The 19539-nt window shown below is 41.5% G+C and overlaps 1 protein-coding gene and 1 long non-coding RNA gene across 3 annotated transcripts in view; one reads left to right on the top strand and one right to left on the bottom strand.

The window, feature by feature from the left end:
• SCRN1 (secernin 1) overlaps positions 1–1322 on the bottom strand; it is a 144137-nt gene extending 142815 nt beyond the window's left edge. The window contains exon 1 of one of the 2 annotated variants that reach the window (XM_073333594.2): positions 1110–1322. The gene's annotated coding sequence lies outside the window, so the exon portion shown is untranslated. The remainder of the gene's footprint in view (positions 1–1109) is intronic. The other variant, XM_073333593.2, reaches the window with a different exon arrangement.
• Positions 757–18874, top strand: LOC144930235 (uncharacterized). Its single transcript, XR_013635389.1, has 3 exons — positions 757–1208; positions 9595–10046; positions 18572–18874. It is a non-coding gene; the product is annotated as an uncharacterized LOC144930235 (long non-coding RNA).
• Positions 18875–19539: the final 665 nt, after the last annotated feature.

Below are 19539 nucleotides of genomic sequence, written 5' to 3'. Positions count from 1 at the left end.
TGCATTGCAGGTTTACAAGACATTTCTTCAGAATTCTACTGTACTTAAGTAAATAAAGGGGTATTAAAAAACTGCAATCATCTAACAAACCAGAATAAAATGCCACACTTGTTCTCTGTAATCTGAACAAAACACACATCAATCACTCCACAGACCCTTAGTGAGGGACTCCCTGGCAAGATGTGTTCTAACACAATTAAAATCACTTCTGTAGAGCAGGGTTAGAGGAGACAGAATAAGGAACAGAATCTAGATAGAGGAGGTAGCCATATTATGCTGCACTGTATATAGACATCAGGTCTTAACCCTTCTGACTGAAATATCTGTGGTCATATTAAGGAGCCACAATGAGTAAGGCAGACAAGATTGTGCTAACACTATGGAAGCAGGTGAATGGAAAATTTCATAGAGACCGTGAGCCACTCAGCAGACAAACTACTATTCAGGAACTTGAGAGGCTATAACCATAGGGCCAAACATACGTGGACACAGATTTGGTGCATGGGTAGGGCTAGCCACATACCGTACTCTTTATATTCCAGAGCTATAGTGGCGCACACGAGCTACTGTTATCTGGCTGGCTTAGACGCACCTAGCCCTATAGCGATGCACGAGGTAGGCAGGCTAACTCCCCAGCTCTGGATCTGTTCCACATCCTCCAGCCCCGTGGTTTTCCACCTGCCCTTCGCAGACCTCGCGGGGCGGGGCGGGCCGCAAACTATGTCGAAGATTTCCAAATTGGGGTCTGAAATTGTCTAGGCGTTTGCAACTGAACAAACGTTGAAAAGCACCGCACTAGCCCGCTATGGCTTGGAAGAGTCACACCCACTCCGGGTGGGAGCTCTCCAGCTGCACCCCCCGCTGAAGACAGCAATAAGCCGAGGGCCAGGGCTGGCTCAGCGCGCCCCCCTGCCCACAGCGGTAGAGTCCCTCCCGCACGCCCTGGTCGCCGCAGAGCAGCGGCAGGAGCCGGGGGCTCAGCCCAACGCCCGGAGCGCCCAGCGCGGGGGAGCCCCAAGACCGGCTCAAAGGAGGCGCCTGCAGGCACCGCTTGCGCCAGCCCCAGCAGAGGCCAGGGCAGCAGCGGCTCCGGAGACCGGGCATCTCACCTGCCAGGCGCTCGGGCTGCTCCCGGGCTCCTCTCCAGCTGCCCCGGGCTTCTGCTGTGATAGAAGCCGCGAGGGCGAGGGCGGCGGCGGCCTCTCCAGGTAACAGCTGGGCTCCGGCTCCCGGGACCAGCCTCTCAGCAGCCCGCCGCCAGCCCCGCCCGCTGCTTGCTCCGAGCCGGGGGCAGGGCAGGGCCGGGCGGGTGGCGGGGAGGCGGAGCTCGGGGGGGGGGGGCCGCTGCAGTCGGTGCAGCAGGAGCCGCGCGCGGCAGCTAGCGGAGGGAGGAGCGGGGCTGGGCTGGGTCTAGACGCAGAGGGCCCCGCGCTCGGGGGGTGCCCACGCCAGGCCGTGCCCCAGGCGGGTCTCTTGCATGGCCTCGGTGAGGGGGCAAATGACAGGAGCTCAGCGTGCACCCAGTTCCCCTCCCCGGCCTGGGGCCGCTTGGCGCACACGTTTTGAACGGTTGGCCCAAGAGCCGTCCACACGCACAGGACCAGCTGAGGATGTCTGCTGCAGGAGGGCGCTATGCGTCTCCCACGTCTGTGGCGGGGACCCTCGCTCTGCACAGCCATGAGCCTGCCTCAATCCCATCCAACCGCCTCCAGCCTAGAAAGAGCGATGCAAAACCTAGAAAGAAAGGTCAAAGGAAAATGGAGTCAGGACTGGAGGGTTGGGATGAACAGAGAGCATCAAAGGCCAGAGTCTTCAGGGGAAGAGCAGGGACAAGCAGGGATGGGGGGAAATCCGAAGGGACCGGCGGAGTTGCATGAGCAGCATAGGAAACATCAGAGGAGTAGTCTGACAATAGAGAAACAGAATCAGTTTATTGAACCTTGTGTCAAAAGAAAAATCTGAAAGAAAAACAACATATGTAATTTCTGGAACTGTGCACTCTAGCATTAACTTTCTCCCAGTCCACAGACAGTAGTTAAAATCTGGATGATTTAAGGAATTTTTGCGAGGTAAGGGCTGCTTTGGACACTGCTTCTATGAATTACTGCTATCCACCCCTATGGTCTGCGTGAAATGAATTTGCTACGCTCAGGCTGGTTCCAAGTGAGCAAATGTCCACATCACAGGAAATGCCCTCACAATTTGTGCCCCTTGTTGGAAGTCTCAGCAGCAAGGATAAGGACTAAGTTGGGATTTTGATTGAATTATTCGCTCTTCCAGAACAGAGTTGAGCCACATTGGTAATTGTGCCTGGATGTGAGCTACATAACTGTTTACTTTACTCATACCAGGAGTTATGAGAACTAGCATCTATTCTAAAGTTTGTCACAAGCTTTGAGCAAGGCATGTAACCTCTCTGTAATTCAGTTACTTCATATCTAATCTGTGGGGGATTTTGAGGGGATAGTAAGACTTTTTGAGATCTTCAGATGAAAAGTGCTCTGTACATTATTATAAGGTTAACACTGTACAGATGATCTGTTTATCTACTTGTTTTTATTAAAATGTAAGTAAAATGTATGGACATACAAAAACATTTTTTAGTTTTGCTTGTAAGAGATGAGAGGTGAAAGGAAGAGGACGATGAGAAAGGATACCTATATTTAGAGAGGGGAAATGAAAAGCACAAAAGGCCTTTCATCTGTGAAAGGAAAAAGGCAAAAGACAGATATGGCAAAAACCAGCTGTCTCCGTATTCATACCCTTCTCTTACCCTCCTTTGAATCAGAGCAGTCGCTGTGTTAGTTAGTACCCATTACGCCTTTGGCATTTAGGGTAGTCCCTCTGAGGGTACCTAAAAATCAACAAGCAACAGTAGTTGAAGGTCAAAGTGTATTTAGTAGACCTACTGCAAAAAACAAAAACAAAAAATATATAGCACTGATTTATTTGATTCATTATCACCCAGAGTAAGTCAGAGAGGCCTCTTTTTGTCTCCAGGCTTGACATACAAGATCAATTGAGTTTATTAATCTGTGGCACTATGTCAGGTGGTCATGTGTGCAGTCTGAGGGGTAAGGTATCTCCTGATTTGCACAAATCCATGAAGAGAAAGAAAAGAGTATTAGTGTAAGGAATGATCAGGTTAGTCCAATGTTTGAAATGACACCTAAAAAAATCTAAGGTGCACACTTAATGTAGCTCTCTGAAGCTGTGACCCATCGATTATCTGATGGGTCCAAGAGGAAAGCAAAACAAAAAGCCATAATACATCTTGCCAAATTGTGCAAATATTGTAAATATGAGAAAAAACTCTTCCCATCCCTCTTAATTCTCCAAGTTGATCATAAAATGAGGTTAGTTTTTAAATTATGAGGGGAAAAAGCATGGTAGCTTAGGTGCTAAAGTATGTAGGATATTGGCTATTTGGTTTATGCAACTTGCTAATGAGTTGACAACAAATGACAACAAAATACAGCAGAAACCGTCTTGCAGACAACACAGCAAATAAAAACAGGCCAAGAGGTTTGATAAGGGCTCACATTTCTTTCACTTATAAAAGCCAATTTCGTCCAGAAGCTAACATGAACTTGAAAATGTATAAATACTGTTTCCTAATTCAAATGGTAGAATGTTGGCTATGGTGAATTGTCCACATTTTCCAAGTCTTGATTTTATGGGTGTGTATGTTCATGTGTGAGGATCCAAATCAGGCAGATGCAATAAGCAGGATCTTCAGCTGGTGCAAGTCAGCACAGTTCTTGTTGACTTCCTTATCGCAAGAGAATGCGGAACAGGACTGAGGGAAAGCAATGCAACTATGCCAATATATGCATGCTGAGGATCTAGCTCACTTTTTGTAAAAACTGGAAATATACTGGTGAATACTCTTCAGAACTGCTGCTGAATACACCAGTATAGACTGGAACAAAAATTACAGTTGTTAAATACAGAAGAATCCTATGCAGATTTTCAGTGTCTACTTCCTCATGTATACCAACTGTTCAGATTCCTCAGGATTGAAATTGTGTTCATTAAACTAGAAGGGTGAGAAAAGATGTAATGGTTTTGTTAAGGCTTCTGGCTTTTTTTTAAAACTGAAAAATGTGCCAATATATATTTTTTTCTAAATGCCTGTATAGCTACCGGACCCCATTTTGTTGGTAGTTTTTTTTTATTTAGTCAGACCATTCCCTCAGTCTGGATCTGCTCTCTAGTGGAATACTGATTCAAAGTAGAAAGCTGATGACATGGCATGTGTATGACATACACAGTTTGGTGGCTTTAACTGACAGCTACAAGTTGTAACAATAAGCCTCTACCATTAAGTCTGTTCTATAACCTGTAAGAATTCAGTTTATAGTGCAGTATGGCATAGAATTTCCAAAAGTGCTAAAGGGCAACACTGAGTACCTTTGAAAAGTCTACCCTACATGTCTATGGAATGACAGTAGTGCCACAGATTAATAAACTCAATTTATCTTGTATGTCAGGCCTGGAGACAAGAAGAGGAGAGTCACCTGTATTTGCTTTTGACTTAATCTTGTAAGGTTGGATTAGACAGTTGTGGTTACATTTCCTACCCCTAACATGGGCTCATACATACAGGCTGGCAGATATTAGACTAAGATGGCACCTGCTGTGTTTGGTTGTTTATTCAGAATGGTAAAGATGGGAGATAACCCTAGCTGTAGTTCTTTTATCCAGTTATACCACTGAAGAATAATCAATTTAAATGCAAACAGCTGCAGCTGCATGTAAGATGTCATTGTACACACAATAGCAGGCTTAGATGCCAGGTTCTCATTCATGCACCATAGGAATGTAATTCATTTCACTATGATATAAGGTGACATAACAGAACACAACTGCTCAGCCAGTGTCATTGTGAAAGTGAAGCACAGCAGGCCATAAAGACTGCAGAAATTATTCCAGTGCAGTGACCATAAATGTCAGATAATACCAAACAGACAACATTGCAGCACATAACCAAGCTTCTCCATCTTCTGTTCTATTTCTTAAAGAAGGCCTTCATTCCAGGGAAAGCATACATCCATTTACCTATTGCTTGATTTTCATAATCAGCCTTGCCAAGTTTTCAGGTAAAGTTCTAAAGCTATCCCTGTGGCATCATAATTATTTCTACAACGACAAATAGTGTTGTCACAAATTAGACTTATTCCTGTGAGATCAAACAAAGAATGTAGATTGTAAACTGTGCAGAGTAGAAATTTTCTCTTACCGTGTATTTGTACAGTGTCTGCTACTATGGGTATAGTACATTTAATAATAGAGAAGTTAGGCTATGATGAGGAAAGCTGAAATCCAGGTTGAAGTGGCTATAATAATAACAAAAGGAATACAGAAAATGCCTGGTGATGAGCTTTCATTTTTTTTAAATTCACAATATGCCTGTTGCAATACTGCTGTTTATCATAGATATGCCAGTAAGGCTGCATGTATGGTTGCTAATATGAAGTTCCCTTTACTGAAATGCTTGCAGCAGAGCCAATGACTGTAACTGATATTTCATTTCCATCTGCAACAAATACACCATCGCCTGTGTGGTATATTTTGATGTACTGTACATCCGAAATAGTAATGGGTTTTTGATAAGTCATGTTTAAATATGGAGCATAGAGTTTCTCTTTGCTTGGCATGTTTATATAAACATAGCAATGCTAGGAGCTAAAAGGTATATCACAGCTCATGCATCAAGGAATACTGAGAGGAAAGTCCCAGTATTGTATGGACGATGCAGATAATTCTTTAAAATTACTAGATAACATGAAACAGCCTTATATCTAATACTAGTATGTCATGTCTCAATAATCTGTACATAAAATGCTGTGAAGGCAAACAACAGCATATATAGCGAAAAAAGATCAGGCTGTAATAAGATAGACAGAAAATACCACTATGTGATTTATCAGCCATCTGGCACAATCCAAGCAACACTCATTCATGGGAGGTTCTAGTTTTCTGATTAGTTACCACAGCAACAGGTCTTCAGAGTATGCTTTAACGTCATGCACCTGTCAGCACCCATTTGACTACACAGTTTACCTTATGCACTGGTGGGCTGCCAAAGATGACATTCTTCCCAGTTTACTTTTTTGTTTGCACCAAGTCTTCCATTATACAATTAATGTGCTTTTCAGGGGATTTAGAACTTGAACATGGGTTTTAAAAAGTGGCATACAAAAGTGAAGCTCTTAGCTCAAAAGTGAAGAAAATTATTACTATTATTAAGCCATTTCCAGGTTATCGTGATACAGAAATTAGTAGGTGCTGGCTGGTTTTAAGGTGGCTTCATATAACTCAGAAATATTTTAAATCTAAAATAAAAAATTCATAGTTTGATCTAAGCACTATTGGTATGTTGGAAAAAAATATAAATTAAAAATAGCCAAGATTCTTCCTCTCAAGGACAGAAATTTCTGCATATTCTTTTTTTTTCTCTTGTGTAGTTTTATGGAAATCAGAAAATGTCCAAAGGCTACATGAATGGCCTTCATACATTTCACAGCATACAACCGGTGAAAAATTGGTTGTTAGACAGCGGAAGAACAACACTTTTCAAAAAGTTTGGAATCCTTGGCAGCCTTTGTATATTATTCCTAGTATAGTTATAGCGATACAGAAATGTCAAAAATGAAATAGCCACGGTAATGAAATTTAACTACTACTGGGTGTGTACAGCAGCCAAAAGAAACTGAGCAGTTTAGATGGTTGGTAATGGCTCCTGTATGGAGGAAGTTGTTTAACCATAGGTCATTGGGTCAAGCTTAGCCCAAGTTAGTAGTGACTGAATGGTGTTGACAACTGGCAGAACATGAAGGATGAGGCCCCGCTGAGGTCAATGTGAGTTCTGACCATTTCTTCTCTATGTATGGAGCATGCACCTGTAGATAGGCAACAAAAACTACACTATCCATTAACAAGTTTTGTCCTGGAACAGCCCCGGATTTTGGGTTGGGGATGGATCATTTCCAGAGGTGGAGTCATGGAATTCCTCCACTTAAAGGCAGTACTACTAGTCCTGCCTTAATAAACAACGAAGCATCATGGTCAGAATCTGTGAAGGCAAAACCCAGCAGTATAGCCTTTGCTATTAGTATCATCATAGTGTTACTAATTTTTCTGCTACCTGTAGTCACATTGATTCTTTCATCAGAGGCTGACGTTGTGTCACTAATGGGTTTTTTGTTCTTAAACAATGAAAATGTGTCTATTTCCCCCCCCCCCCCCCCCCCCCAAGATTAGAGACCAGCTCTAAACTATGCTGCTTGCTTCCAGATATAGGGGAAGCTATATATAAATATAATGGGTATTACCTTGTTCATTTGTTCAGGGGACGAGGCGGAGGGGGAATCATCAGCAGTTTTTGCAGAAATCAATTCAATGGTAGTGAAATGAAAGAGGAAATCAAAGTGACTGGATTGATTGAATGCTTACAGTCTTAATAGCAGATGAAGAATCAATTATCCTTTCTGTGCCATTTAATCTCCTTTAAAGAGGCTGACACAGATTAGAAAAATAAGAGCACTGTATCTGATGTGGAGAGGACCAATGAGTGGTAATTGACATCAACCTCAGACTTTTGTCTAATGTGGAGAAAAATCAAAACAATAAAATCTGGCGTTAGGGCAATCCTGACTAGATGGCTAGAATATGTGTTTTTGGGGCGTAAGGGCTCAAAAGTCAAATCCTAGTGATCTAAAAAAGTCCCTTTTGTTTACCCTTTATCAAACTATGACACAAGTGTGGTTGAAGAAGGCTAAGTAAAAGGGGGAAAAAAAACACCATGAAAGCTTTAAGAGACAAACAAATGTTGTCATCACTTAAAGACAATATTAATGTAGTAGTAGTCGTAGATCTCATATGGTGTGGCCCATGTAAAAGCTCTGCAGCTAGCCCGTGGAGAATTTCCTCTGGTGCAGACACTGCATAGGGTCACCTACATTGCCCCAGCCTTTCCCCCTAGTAAGATCCAGCACAGGGGTCAGCCAAAGATAGGGTTGGGGGATGAGGGAGGCATGTCAAGGAAATCTCAATAGTGATTAGGAAATTCCATGAGACCAGCTGTCCTGGGGAGATTTTTGCCACTGAGGGTTTAAAGCTCACAAGCATAGCTAGTCTCACCAGATTCCAGCTGCAGCTAAGCCAAAACCAGAAAACAAGTCAGTTCCAGCTTTGGAACAATCTAGAATCAAAATCATTGTGCAGGGTAGGATTCTAATCTGAAGGGATACTTGAAGGGATCATAATCAAGGTTCTAGTTTCGCCAGTCTCAGTTTTTTATCATCCCATTTTAAGCCATCTTAATTAGAAGGTTTTGAGTAGAAATCTAGCAATAGGCACAGCACAGCTATTGCAAACTAACAGTGTTTATTATTGTGTCAAGGAATTATTTTGTTGTGTACCAGCAGAAAACTAAGTCAGAGAACATACAGTATTATGAATTATGATTAACTTAGGGGAAGCTATATTTATCTAAAATTGTACATTCAGGCTAGTGTGTTTTTCTCTGTACTTGAAGAATCATTCAGCATTGAGGATGTATGAAACTTTTGTTGCAAACAATGGGAAATTCACCAGATTTTGGGGTATGTTTGGGGACCGGCCTGAACCCAACCCCCTGATTTGAATAGTCCTGAAAGGGGCTTTGGAACTCTATCTGAAATGTGAAAGATAAAAAGTAGAACTGGCATAGAAATAGGTTGAGCAGCGAATTCTAATCCAAATTCAGCTCAAGATCTGGGGTTTTGGTTGGGGCCCATCAGGAGCATAACCTGAAATATCTAGAGATTTGAGGAGGACCAATAACATGTAATTTTAGACAGGACCACTCAGAAAGCATCTAATGAATCATTTCTTTTAAGAGAATTTATGCTAGCAGTTTATTTAATATGCACTTGGATCGCTTTGGAATTTACGACCCATTCATACACAGTGATCATTAAAATGCAATTTCTCTGTACTAGCAGCATTAATGACATTGCAAGGACACCAGGGAATGAGGAACAGGAAAAGACCTCTGACCCAATAAATCTATTCCCTGTGATAGGAGGGAAGGTGCTCTCATGGGTTGGTAACTGGTTAAAAGATAGGAAACAAAGGGTAGGTATAAATTGTCAGTTTTCAGAATGGAGAGAGGTAAATAGTGGTGTCCCCTAGGGGTCTGTACTGGGCCCAGTCCTATTCAACATATTCATAAATGATCTGGAAAAGGGGATGAACAGTGAGGTGGCAAAATTTGCAGATGATACAAAAGTACAAAAAATAGTTAAGACCCAGGCAAACTGCTGGGTTTTTATTTGTCTGTGGGTTTTTGAATTCACTTTTTCAACCCTTTCTCCCCAACTAGGAAGCCTAATGCCTATCTGTCTGCACGTCCTCACATCATATATATGGTCACCACTCTCCCTCTCTTTTCCCCACATTATCTCTCTTCTGTCCTTTTCTGACCCTTTTTAACTTCAAATCTTATTTTGTTTGTATTTTTTTGCCAATTTGTTTTTTCTCTTTTTCTTCTTTGTGGGTCCTCTCCGCCCTTGTCTCATCCCTTCCCTCCCCATGCACGTTCCCCAGAAGACTGCGAGTAGCTCACAGTGGAGGGATGGAAATCTGCCGGTGGCTGGGAAGGGCTGCACCTGTTCTTGAAGCAGAGCTGTGGGCCGAAGGAACAAGGAAGAGAAGCTTGGACTACTTGGCTCCTAAGTGCTAACTGATCCAGCAGCCCCTGTGTACATAAGCTTCTCCAATGGTTGCCTGAATTCAAGGACACTAGGGAAGCAGAGCTGGTGGGAAAGTGGGAGTTTTCAAGATAAGTCATGCAAACCCCACAATATTTTGATTCTGAAATATTACTACAGTGCTCCAGGAGTTATAGTTTGGTTTCCTCATGCTCTCATTCTCTCTCTACAGGCTGAGCTCCCTGCACAGGATACATCTCACATGATATACCAGACTTCCCTTTTGAGGATGGGACTTGATGCATCATGGGAAATGAAATCCATCTCTGAACAGATCAGGAGCATGAGGTATCTAAACAATTCCCACAAGATACCGTGGCGATGTTTCAGCATCCAAAGATGACAGTTTTCATGAGTTCGGTTTTTTGACGTAAAAATCAGTTTTCTACAGAAAGAGTTTTCTTTTACAAAAAAATTAATAGATCTGTCAAGCGATTAAAAAATTAATTGTGATTAATCGTACCATTAATTACGCTGTTAAACAATAAGAGAATACTATTCATTTAAATATTTTTGGATGTTTTCTACATTTTCAAATATATTTTCAGTTACAACACAGAACACAAAGGGTACAGTGCTCACTTTATATATATTTTTATTACAAATATTTGCACTGAAAAAAACAAAAGAAGTAAGATTTTTTCAATTCACCTAATACAAGTATTATAATGCAATCATTTTACTATGAAAGTTGAACTGGCAAATGTAGAATGATGTACAAAAAAAACCTGCATTCAAAAATAAAACAATGTAAAATTGTAGAGTTTGCAGGTCCATTCAGTCCTACATCTTGTTCAGCCAAATGCTCAGACAAACAAGTTTGGTTACAATTTGCAGGAGATAATGCTGCCAGCTTCCTGTTTGCAATGTTACCTGAAAGTGAGAACAGGCATTCCCATGGCACTGTTTTAGTGGTGTCCCAAGACATTTACATACCAGATGTGCTAAAGATTCATATGTCCCTTAATGCTTCAACCACCATTCCAGAGGACATGTGCCCATGCTGATAGTGGGTTCTGCTCAATAACGATCCAAAGCAGTGTGGACCCACGCATGTTCATTTTCATAGAATCATAGCATATCAGGGTTGGAAGGGACCTCAGGAGGTCATCTTGTCCAACCCCCTGCTCAAAAGCAGGACCTATCCCCAATTAAATCATCCCAGCCAGGGCTTTGTCAAGGCTGACTTTAAAAACTTCTAAGGAAGGAGATTCCACCACCTCCCTAGGCAACGCATTCCAGTGTTTCACCACCCTCCTCGTGAAAAAGTTTTTCCTAATATCCAACCTAAACCTCCCCCACTGCAACTTGAGACCATTACTCCTTGTCCTGTCCTCTTCCACCACTGAGAATAGTCTAGAACCATCCTCTCTGGAACCACCTCTCATGTAGTTGAAAGCAGCTATCAAATCCCCCCTCATTCTTCTCTTCTGCAGACTAAACAATCCCAGTTCCCTCAGCCTCTCCTCATAAGTCATGTGTTCCAGACCCCTAATCATTTTTATTGCCCTTCGCTGGACTCTTTCCAATTTATCCACATCCTTCTTGTAGTGTGGGGCCCAAAACTGGACACAGTACTCCAGATGAGGCCTCAACAATGTCGAATAGAGGGGGACGATCACGTCCCTCAATCTGCTCGCTATGCCGCTACTTATACATCCCAAAATGCCATTGGCCTTCTTGGCAACAAGGGCACACTGCTGACTCATATCCAGCTTCTCGTGCACTGTCACCCCTAGGTCCTTTTCCGCAGAACTGCTGCCTAGCCATTCGGTCCCTAGTCTGTAGCTGTGCATTGGGTTCTTCTGTCCTAAGTGCAGGATTGATTCTTTGAGGACCTGCTCCATGATTTTTCCAGGGACTGAAGTGAAGCTGACTGGCCTGTAGTTCCCAAGATCTTCCTTCTTCCCTTTTTTAAAGATTGGCACTACATTAGCCTTTTTCCCGTCATCCGGGACTTCCCCTGTTTGCCACGAGTTTTCAAAGATAATGGCCAATGGCTCTGCAATCACAGCCGCCAGTTCCTTTAGCACTCTCGGATGCAACTCGTCCGGCCCCATGGACTTGTGCACGTCCAGCTTTTCTAAATAGTCCCTAACCACCTCTTTCTCCACAGAGGGCTGGCCATCTATTCCCCATGTTGTGATGCCCAGCGCAGCAGTCTGGGAGCTGACCTTGTTAGTGAAGACAGAGGCAAAAAAAGCATTGAGTACATTAGCTTTTTCCACATCCTCTGTCACTAGGTTGCCTCCCTCGTTCATTAAGGGGCCCACACTTTCCTTGGCTTTCTTCTTGTTGCCAACATACCTGAAGAAACCTTTCTTGTTACTCTTAACATCTCTGGCTAGCTGCAGCTCCAGGTGCGATTTGGCCCTCCTGATTTCATTCCTACATGCCCGAGCAATATTTTTATACTCTTCCCTGGTCATATGTCCAACCTTCCACTTCTTGTAAGCTTCTTTTTTATGTTTAAGATCCGCTAGGATTTCACCGTTAAGCCAAGCTGGTCGCCTGCCATATTTACTATTCTTTCGACACATTGGGATGGTTTGTCCCTGTAACCTCAACAGGGATTCCTTGAAATACAGCCAGCTCTCCTGGACTCCTTTCCCCTTCATGTTAGTCCCCCAGGGGATCCTACCCATCCGTTCCCTGAGGAAGTCAAAGTCTGCTTTCCTGAAGTCCAGGGTCCGTATCCTGCTGCTTACCTTTCTTCCCTGTGTCAGGATCCTGAACTCAATCAACTCATGGTCACTGCCTCCCAGATTCCCATCCACTTTTGCTTCCCCTACTAATTCTTCCTGGTTTGTGAGCAGCAGGTCAAGAAAAGCTCCCCCCCTAGTTGGCTCCTCTAGCACTTGCACCAGGAAATTGTCCCCTACGCTTTCCAAAAACTTCCTGGATTGCCTATGCACCGCTGTACTGCTCTCCCAGCAGATATCAGGAAAATTAAAGTCACCCATGAGAACCAGGGCGTGCGATCTAGTAGCTTCCGCGAGCTGCCGGAAGAAAGCTTCATCCACCTCATCCCCCTGGTCCGGTGGTCTATAGCAGACTCCCACCACTACATCACTCTTGTTGCTCACACTTCTAAACTTAATCCAGAGACACTCAGGTTTTTCTGCAGTTTCGTACCGGAGCTCTGAGCAGTCATACTGCTCCCTTACATACAGTGCTACTCCCCCACCTTTTCTGCCCTGCCTGTCCTTCCTGAACAGTTTATAACCATCCATGACAGTACTCCATTCATGTGAGTTATCCCACCAAGTCTCTGTTATTCCAATCACGTCATAATTCCTTGACATCACCAGGACCTCCAGTTCTCCCTGCTTGTTTCCAAGGCTTTGTGCATTCGTATATAAGCACTTGAGATAACCTGCTGATCGCTCCTCATTTTCAGTATGAGGCAGGAGCCCTCCCCTCACAGACATTCCTGCCTGTGCTTCCTCCCGGTATCCCGCTTTCCCACTTACCTCAGGGCTTTGGTCTCCTTCCCCCAGTGAACCTAGTTTAAAGCCCTCCTCACTAGGTTAGCCAGCCTGCTCGCAAAGATGCTCTTCCCTCTCTTCGTAAGGTGGAGCCCGTCTCTGCCTAGCACTCCTCCTTCATGGAACACCAAGAATACCTCATCATCTGAGTCAGATGCCACCAGGGGAAGGTTGATTTTCTTTTTTGGTGGTTCTGGTTCTGTAGTTTCCATATCGGAGTATTGGTCTTTTAAGACTTCTGAAAGCATGCTCCACACCCCGTCCCTCTCAGATTTTGGACTGCACTTCAGATTCTTAAACCTTGAGTCAAGTGCTGTAACTATTTTTAGAAATCCCATATTGGTACCTTCTCTGTGTTTTTTCAAATCTGCAGTGAAAGTGTTCTTAAAATGAATATGTGCTGGGTCATCATCTGAGGCTGCTATATATGAAATATATGGCAGAATGTAGGTAAAACAACAGAAGCCATACAATTCTTCCCCCCACCCAAGGAGTTCAGTCACAAATTTAATAAATGCATTATTTTTTTAACAAGCATCATCAGGATGGACGCATGTCCTCTGGATTGGTGGCCGAAACATGAAAGGGCGTGTGAATGTTTAGCATATCTGGCACATAAATACCTTGCAACGCCTGCTACAAAAGTGCCATGTGAACATACTGTTCTGACTTGAAGGTGACATTCTAAATAAGAAGCAGGCAGCATTATTTCCCATAAATGTAAACAAACTTGTTTCTCTTAGTGGTTGGCTGAATAAGAAGGAGGACTGAGTGGACTTGTAGGCTCTAAACTTTTGCATTGTTTTGTTTTTGAGTGCAGTTATGTAACAAAAAAAATCTACATTTATAAGTTGCACTTTCATGATAAAGAGATTGCACAATAGTACTTGTATGAGATGAATTGAAAAATACTATTTCTTATTTTTACAGTGCAAATATTTGTAATAAAAATAATAATATAAAGTGAGCACCGTACACTTTGTATTCTGTGTTGTAACAGAAATCAATTTATTTGAAAATGTAGAAAAATACGCAAAAATATTCAATACATTTCAATTGGTATTCTATTGTTTAACAGTGCTATTAATTGCAATTAATTAATTGTGATTAATTTTTTTAGTTAATCACATGAGTTAACTGTGATTAACTGACAGCCCTAAACATTAATTTAGTCAAAAAAATCAATTTTCTATGGAAAAAAACAGTTTTGATGGAAATTTTTTGAACAGCTCTAACAGGCAGCTTTTACAAAGCCACTGTTGCTTTACTCACTGTTACAGTAGCAGGTTTGCAGCAGGGAGGATCTTAGTTCATTGAGTTTTAGTGTCTCAATTCCTCCTAGGTCCATCTGACAGCCATAGGGCACCCCCACCCTGACTTTGGGGCATGTTTCTGTAAAGTGAAAATAACCAAATCTCTGGTATAGCAGTAAGCATTGCAAAATCTGGAATGGGCTAAAATGTGCACAATCCTGAGAGCTGAGAGAGCAATATTACCAGCCCCAAGTGTTTAAAAAGTCACAAGTCAGACATAAAAAACAAAGGTTAAAATAATGAGTAATAATAAAGTGGGGAAGGGATGCCTTCTGAATTTTGGGTGTTTAAGATTCACATTTTCAAGCTATTCTTCACAACCATAATGGCTAAAAAAAAAAAAAAAAAAAAAAAACTTTCTAAAGAAAACATGCTGCCATAATCATACCACCACCACCACACCAAATATTAGCAGACTCCTCGTAAAGCCACAGGGGTTGGTAAATTACAGGCATGATGCTAAAAAGTGAAAATTTTAAAAGCTAGTGCTGTGGAGATGGAGGTAAAGAAAGCTTCTTTTCCATCATGGTGTCTGCAAACAACATAGCAGCAAAGTTCCTTTGACAGGTTAATAGGCTGGCAAATCTGCATTGCCTCTGCTTGGAGACAGAGCTGATTAGAAAAGGAGTACTTGTGGCACCTTAGAGACTAACAAATTTATTTGAGCATAAGTTTTCGTGAGCTACAGCTCACTTCATTGGATGCATGCAGTGACTGTATGTATCCCATGAAGTGAGCTGTCGCTCACGAAAGCTTATGCTCAGAAAACTTATGCTCAAATAAATTTGTTAGTCTCTAAGGTGCCATAAGTACTCCTTTTCTTTTTGCGGATACAGACTAACACGACTGCTACTCTGAGAGCTGATTAGAGATGATTAAACAAATGTGAATCAGACCAGCTGCTTCAGTAGTAGCAGACCTCTGTCTGAAAGGGCCAGGTGTGACATTCTCTCACTGCATTTCAGACAGTTGCACTTGCTAAATATCTGAAGGGGCTTGGAGAATTTAAACTTGTAATCTGGATCAATGTCCCAGATAGCTGGTTCAGTTTTTATGTAATTCTTATATCAGATTTTTATAGGTGCATATACAGCACGATAAGTTTATTTTACCACATCTTGACTTTTTTTTTTTACAGCTTGACTTTTCTTTTTTAAAGACAAACAAGTGTCGAGAACTGTAATAACATACTGCTAAGACTACTGTTACGATTTTTTTTTTTAAATGTGATTTCCTCCCAGGCAGGAGGTTGCATATAGCAGTTCTCACTGATGTTACTAAGTACAGATGTAAAGATTGGTCAATTACCAAGCTTTCTGTTTTTTCAGGAGCGTACCAAAGAATTTTTATTGAAATGTAGACACAAATATACAAAGTAAGACTTTTTCATTCCATTCTGGGCACCTTAGTGATTTTTGTGTTACTTGTTGCCTTCCCCGAAATGTCAAAAAAACCTGTAGGCAACTCAGTGGGGAACCATAAAAAATATCTCTAAGAATGGATTGACGGATGAAGAAATTATTGGGGATAGAGGAAAGGGAGAAGAAGTAAAGGGCATAAACATTGTGAAAAGAGGAGCATTAGATTAGTCAAGGAGTTAGAACAGCTACTCGGTTTATTCAACTAAAAATCTAAGCTGGTATCAGGAAAATAATTGCTAGCAGTGAAACCTATTAGACCTATTAGTGAGATTTAATAGGCTCCCAAAGGAAGTGACATTGCTTCAGTTATTTAAAACTCCCAAACAGATAGAAAATATACAGTAGGGAAAAATCTTGTTTCAGGAAGAAAAGAAATGAACAAGATGGTTCACTTGGTCTCTTCTTTTAATAATTCTTGGGCACAATAGATATAATCATGCCTCTAGCTTCTAAACATTAATTCCAGTAATTGGTGAAATTTGAAGCAGATCCTTAAACTATAACTTTCTACTATTTAGTGTAGTAAAAGTAACATTATGCTGGAGTTTGGGTGAAATCTTGATGAAGCTAGTGGACATCATAGCTGCCTTTCATTCAGGATAAATGTAAAAAGCTATTAAGCTCCCTTACAGAATAAAATAACAGATGACAGGGGCCGTTTCCCAAAACACAGGCCACATGCAAGGAGCTGAGCTATGTGGCAGAGTGCAAATGCAGGGGGACTGGGTATTAATTTGGAAGAGCTATATGTGTGAGAGAGAAACAGCTAGAAATTCCACAAGGCAGACAGAGAAGGCAGCAAGGAAGCCCTAGAGACAGCCAGAGAACACTTGTACCAGGACCCTAAGAGAGTGCTTTTGGGTGGAGTGCTGGCTGGAAAGAGGCTTGAAATTGTGAGGGGGAAAAAACCACAATCAATAAATCTGCTGTGTTCAGGGAAACTGGGTTTTATTTACATTCTTTGTAAATAAACTGAGTTGAATTAAAGAAATTCCTGACTCCGTCATCAATTTCTCCTCCAAATGGACACAACCTTCAAGACCTCAGATAATGGCTAACCACTCAGATCAAAACATGTAAACAGTAATATTACATAGAATAAGGAAAGACACCAAGAAAGTTTTAAAAATTATTTCAGTATATAAGCAGCACTCCCAAAGCCTTGACAAAAGCTCTCTTGTTCTAAAATATAGCAAATCTAAAATTGACATATAAAATGGGCTTTTAGGGGTGATCCTGTTCCCATTGCCTTCAGTGGGTGCAGGATTCAATCACTCTATGGCAGCTGTGAATGAGCACAGTGTGTACTGTCCTATCAAACCACAAAAGAGACTGTAGAAGGCACAGCAGGCTACACAACTGCAGAGAAGAGCCCCAGTACATTATAACATCACTAATGAGCAGTCTCCAGTCCTTCAGCACAACATTTACAAACATTTAAAGAGTTTGTTTCTATGAGAGCATATACTGCACACATAACCCACTTGATGTATCACACTGATACATCTTAGGAAGGGAAAGTTGAAGGTGCACCTATCTAGTGAGATCTTTGGTTATTGCATATATTAACTGTTTTGTAAGTCATAATGTTGAGATAGAAGTGATCACAGATCTATGCCCAATTATCTGAAAGGAGATTATCACTTATAGCAGGAAATCAGTGGCATCCTCCTGAACTGTTAAAATAATCTGTTTTCTTCAGTGTCTTTGAACTAAAGATCTTGCTGAATCTGTTCTCTGTGGCTATAATTTCAGGACGGAAGATATTGAATTAATAGAGCTCTATCAGCAGCATAAAGATGAATATGATGAACAGACTCATTATTTGTAGTTCCACATATTTATAAGACCATTGGGTAAAACACTACGGGCTACAGTGTTGTCAATATACCTAGGACTCCTAGATCTACATCATCTTCTCATTTAGCATTGATAATATTTTCTTGATTTTCTAGTCTAGAGGGAATTAGGAGACCAGATGAAAAATAGGAGGCGCACACTAAATCTTCAGAAAACAGCATTGACCTTGAATAGAGAGAGGAAGTATGACAATCTCACAGAAGCTGTAACCTCCCTGTTCAGAGTACCTGGCCTCTGGTTTTCAAAGAAGGAGAAGTGTAACCTCAGGGTTCTTTTGGACTCATTCTCAAAGATACCCAGTGACAAAAAATAAGAAAAAGAAAACAACCTCCCCCACTTTTTTCCCCACCTTTCTTCCTACGCTCTAATTTAATTGTTAGCAAAAACAGTGTATGGAGTCTGTAAGTGAAGTAGAGTGAGGCTGAATGATGCAATATAATAATAAATTACAGAACAGACAATCTCTTAACTGTTCAATTTGAGATGTTCTAATATTTGGATTTTTTTGAAAAAGTGTAGAAATTGCTTTGGTGTATTAGCTGAATGCTAGCACATTTTCAATCTTAAGTCTCTTTGAGTTATTCCACCCCACATCCTGCAATATATAGACACTTTTATTATGGAACAAAAGCTTTAAGAAATAGATGGTTTTCACAGTGTGTTATTAGTTTTTCTTTATATATCATATAGAAATGTTTAAAAGGACAAAACATTTCTTTTCATTTTTTCAGGTCAACTTTAGAGGCCTGGAATGTGATTAGCTCATTATGGAGTTTATGGTTTACTTTACAATATAAATTACCATACTTTGGAAATTTCACTACTGCTGAAATTATATGGATTAATAAATGATAGACTGGACTCTTTATTCTATTTTGAATACATAGACTGCTGCAGAAACCTTCGGCACCTGCTAGTTAATCCATAGGCTATACTACCAGTAGGATCATTGTGTCTGCGATACAGATGCAGCCAATGTAACTAACATTAAAGGAAGAGGGAAACTTTGTACGGCACCAAGTGCCATACAGTTACAGCACTTGTATACAGTGAATTGAAAAATACTATTTCTTGGTGCCAATAGAAAATAATGGGCAACATATTCATTTTATCACACTGATACATCCTCAGAAGTATATTACTAATCCACATATCTTGACAGCAGAGGAATTTTCAACTGCCCAGCTGCAGCTAAAATGATTTTGCTGATTCTTTGCACCACTGGACAATGAGCTGTATTGGTTTCAATGTGGACTCTCAATGTTTATTTGAGAAGTATGATTTCAATTAGCTGTACAGTAGAAATTAGACACTGTTTCCAGCCATATTAACACAAGATACCCAACCATAATTGGTACTTGCAAGCAGCTTTCCTCAGATCCTGTAACCAGCAGCTGAATGATTAAAGTGAGACTCTAAACAGCTCCTTCCAAACAGACAATTTATCTGTTCACCCAAGAGCAGAGAAAAGGGTTAAAGCTACAGAAACTCTGCATGCTTAGGTCTTATTTGGAACTCTTAGCTGCCTTTGACATTCCACTGGGCCTGCATCCCAGTCTGACTGCTCTTCACGAACAGCCCTTGACCACTGAAGCCCCCTCCTTCTCTAAAGAAAGATTGTAATTGTTTAGTGCCCCTTTTATCTTAGGACCTGAGCCTTGGTGAACCAGGTGTGCAATTTTGCCTGGCCCCTGGAAGC

The sequence above is a fragment of the Lepidochelys kempii genome, chromosome 2 (assembly GCF_965140285.1).
Source record: "Lepidochelys kempii isolate rLepKem1 chromosome 2, rLepKem1.hap1, whole genome shotgun sequence".
Lineage (NCBI taxonomy): Eukaryota > Metazoa > Chordata > Testudines > Cheloniidae > Lepidochelys > Lepidochelys kempii.
This window is presented reverse-complemented; position numbering and strand designations above follow the sequence as displayed.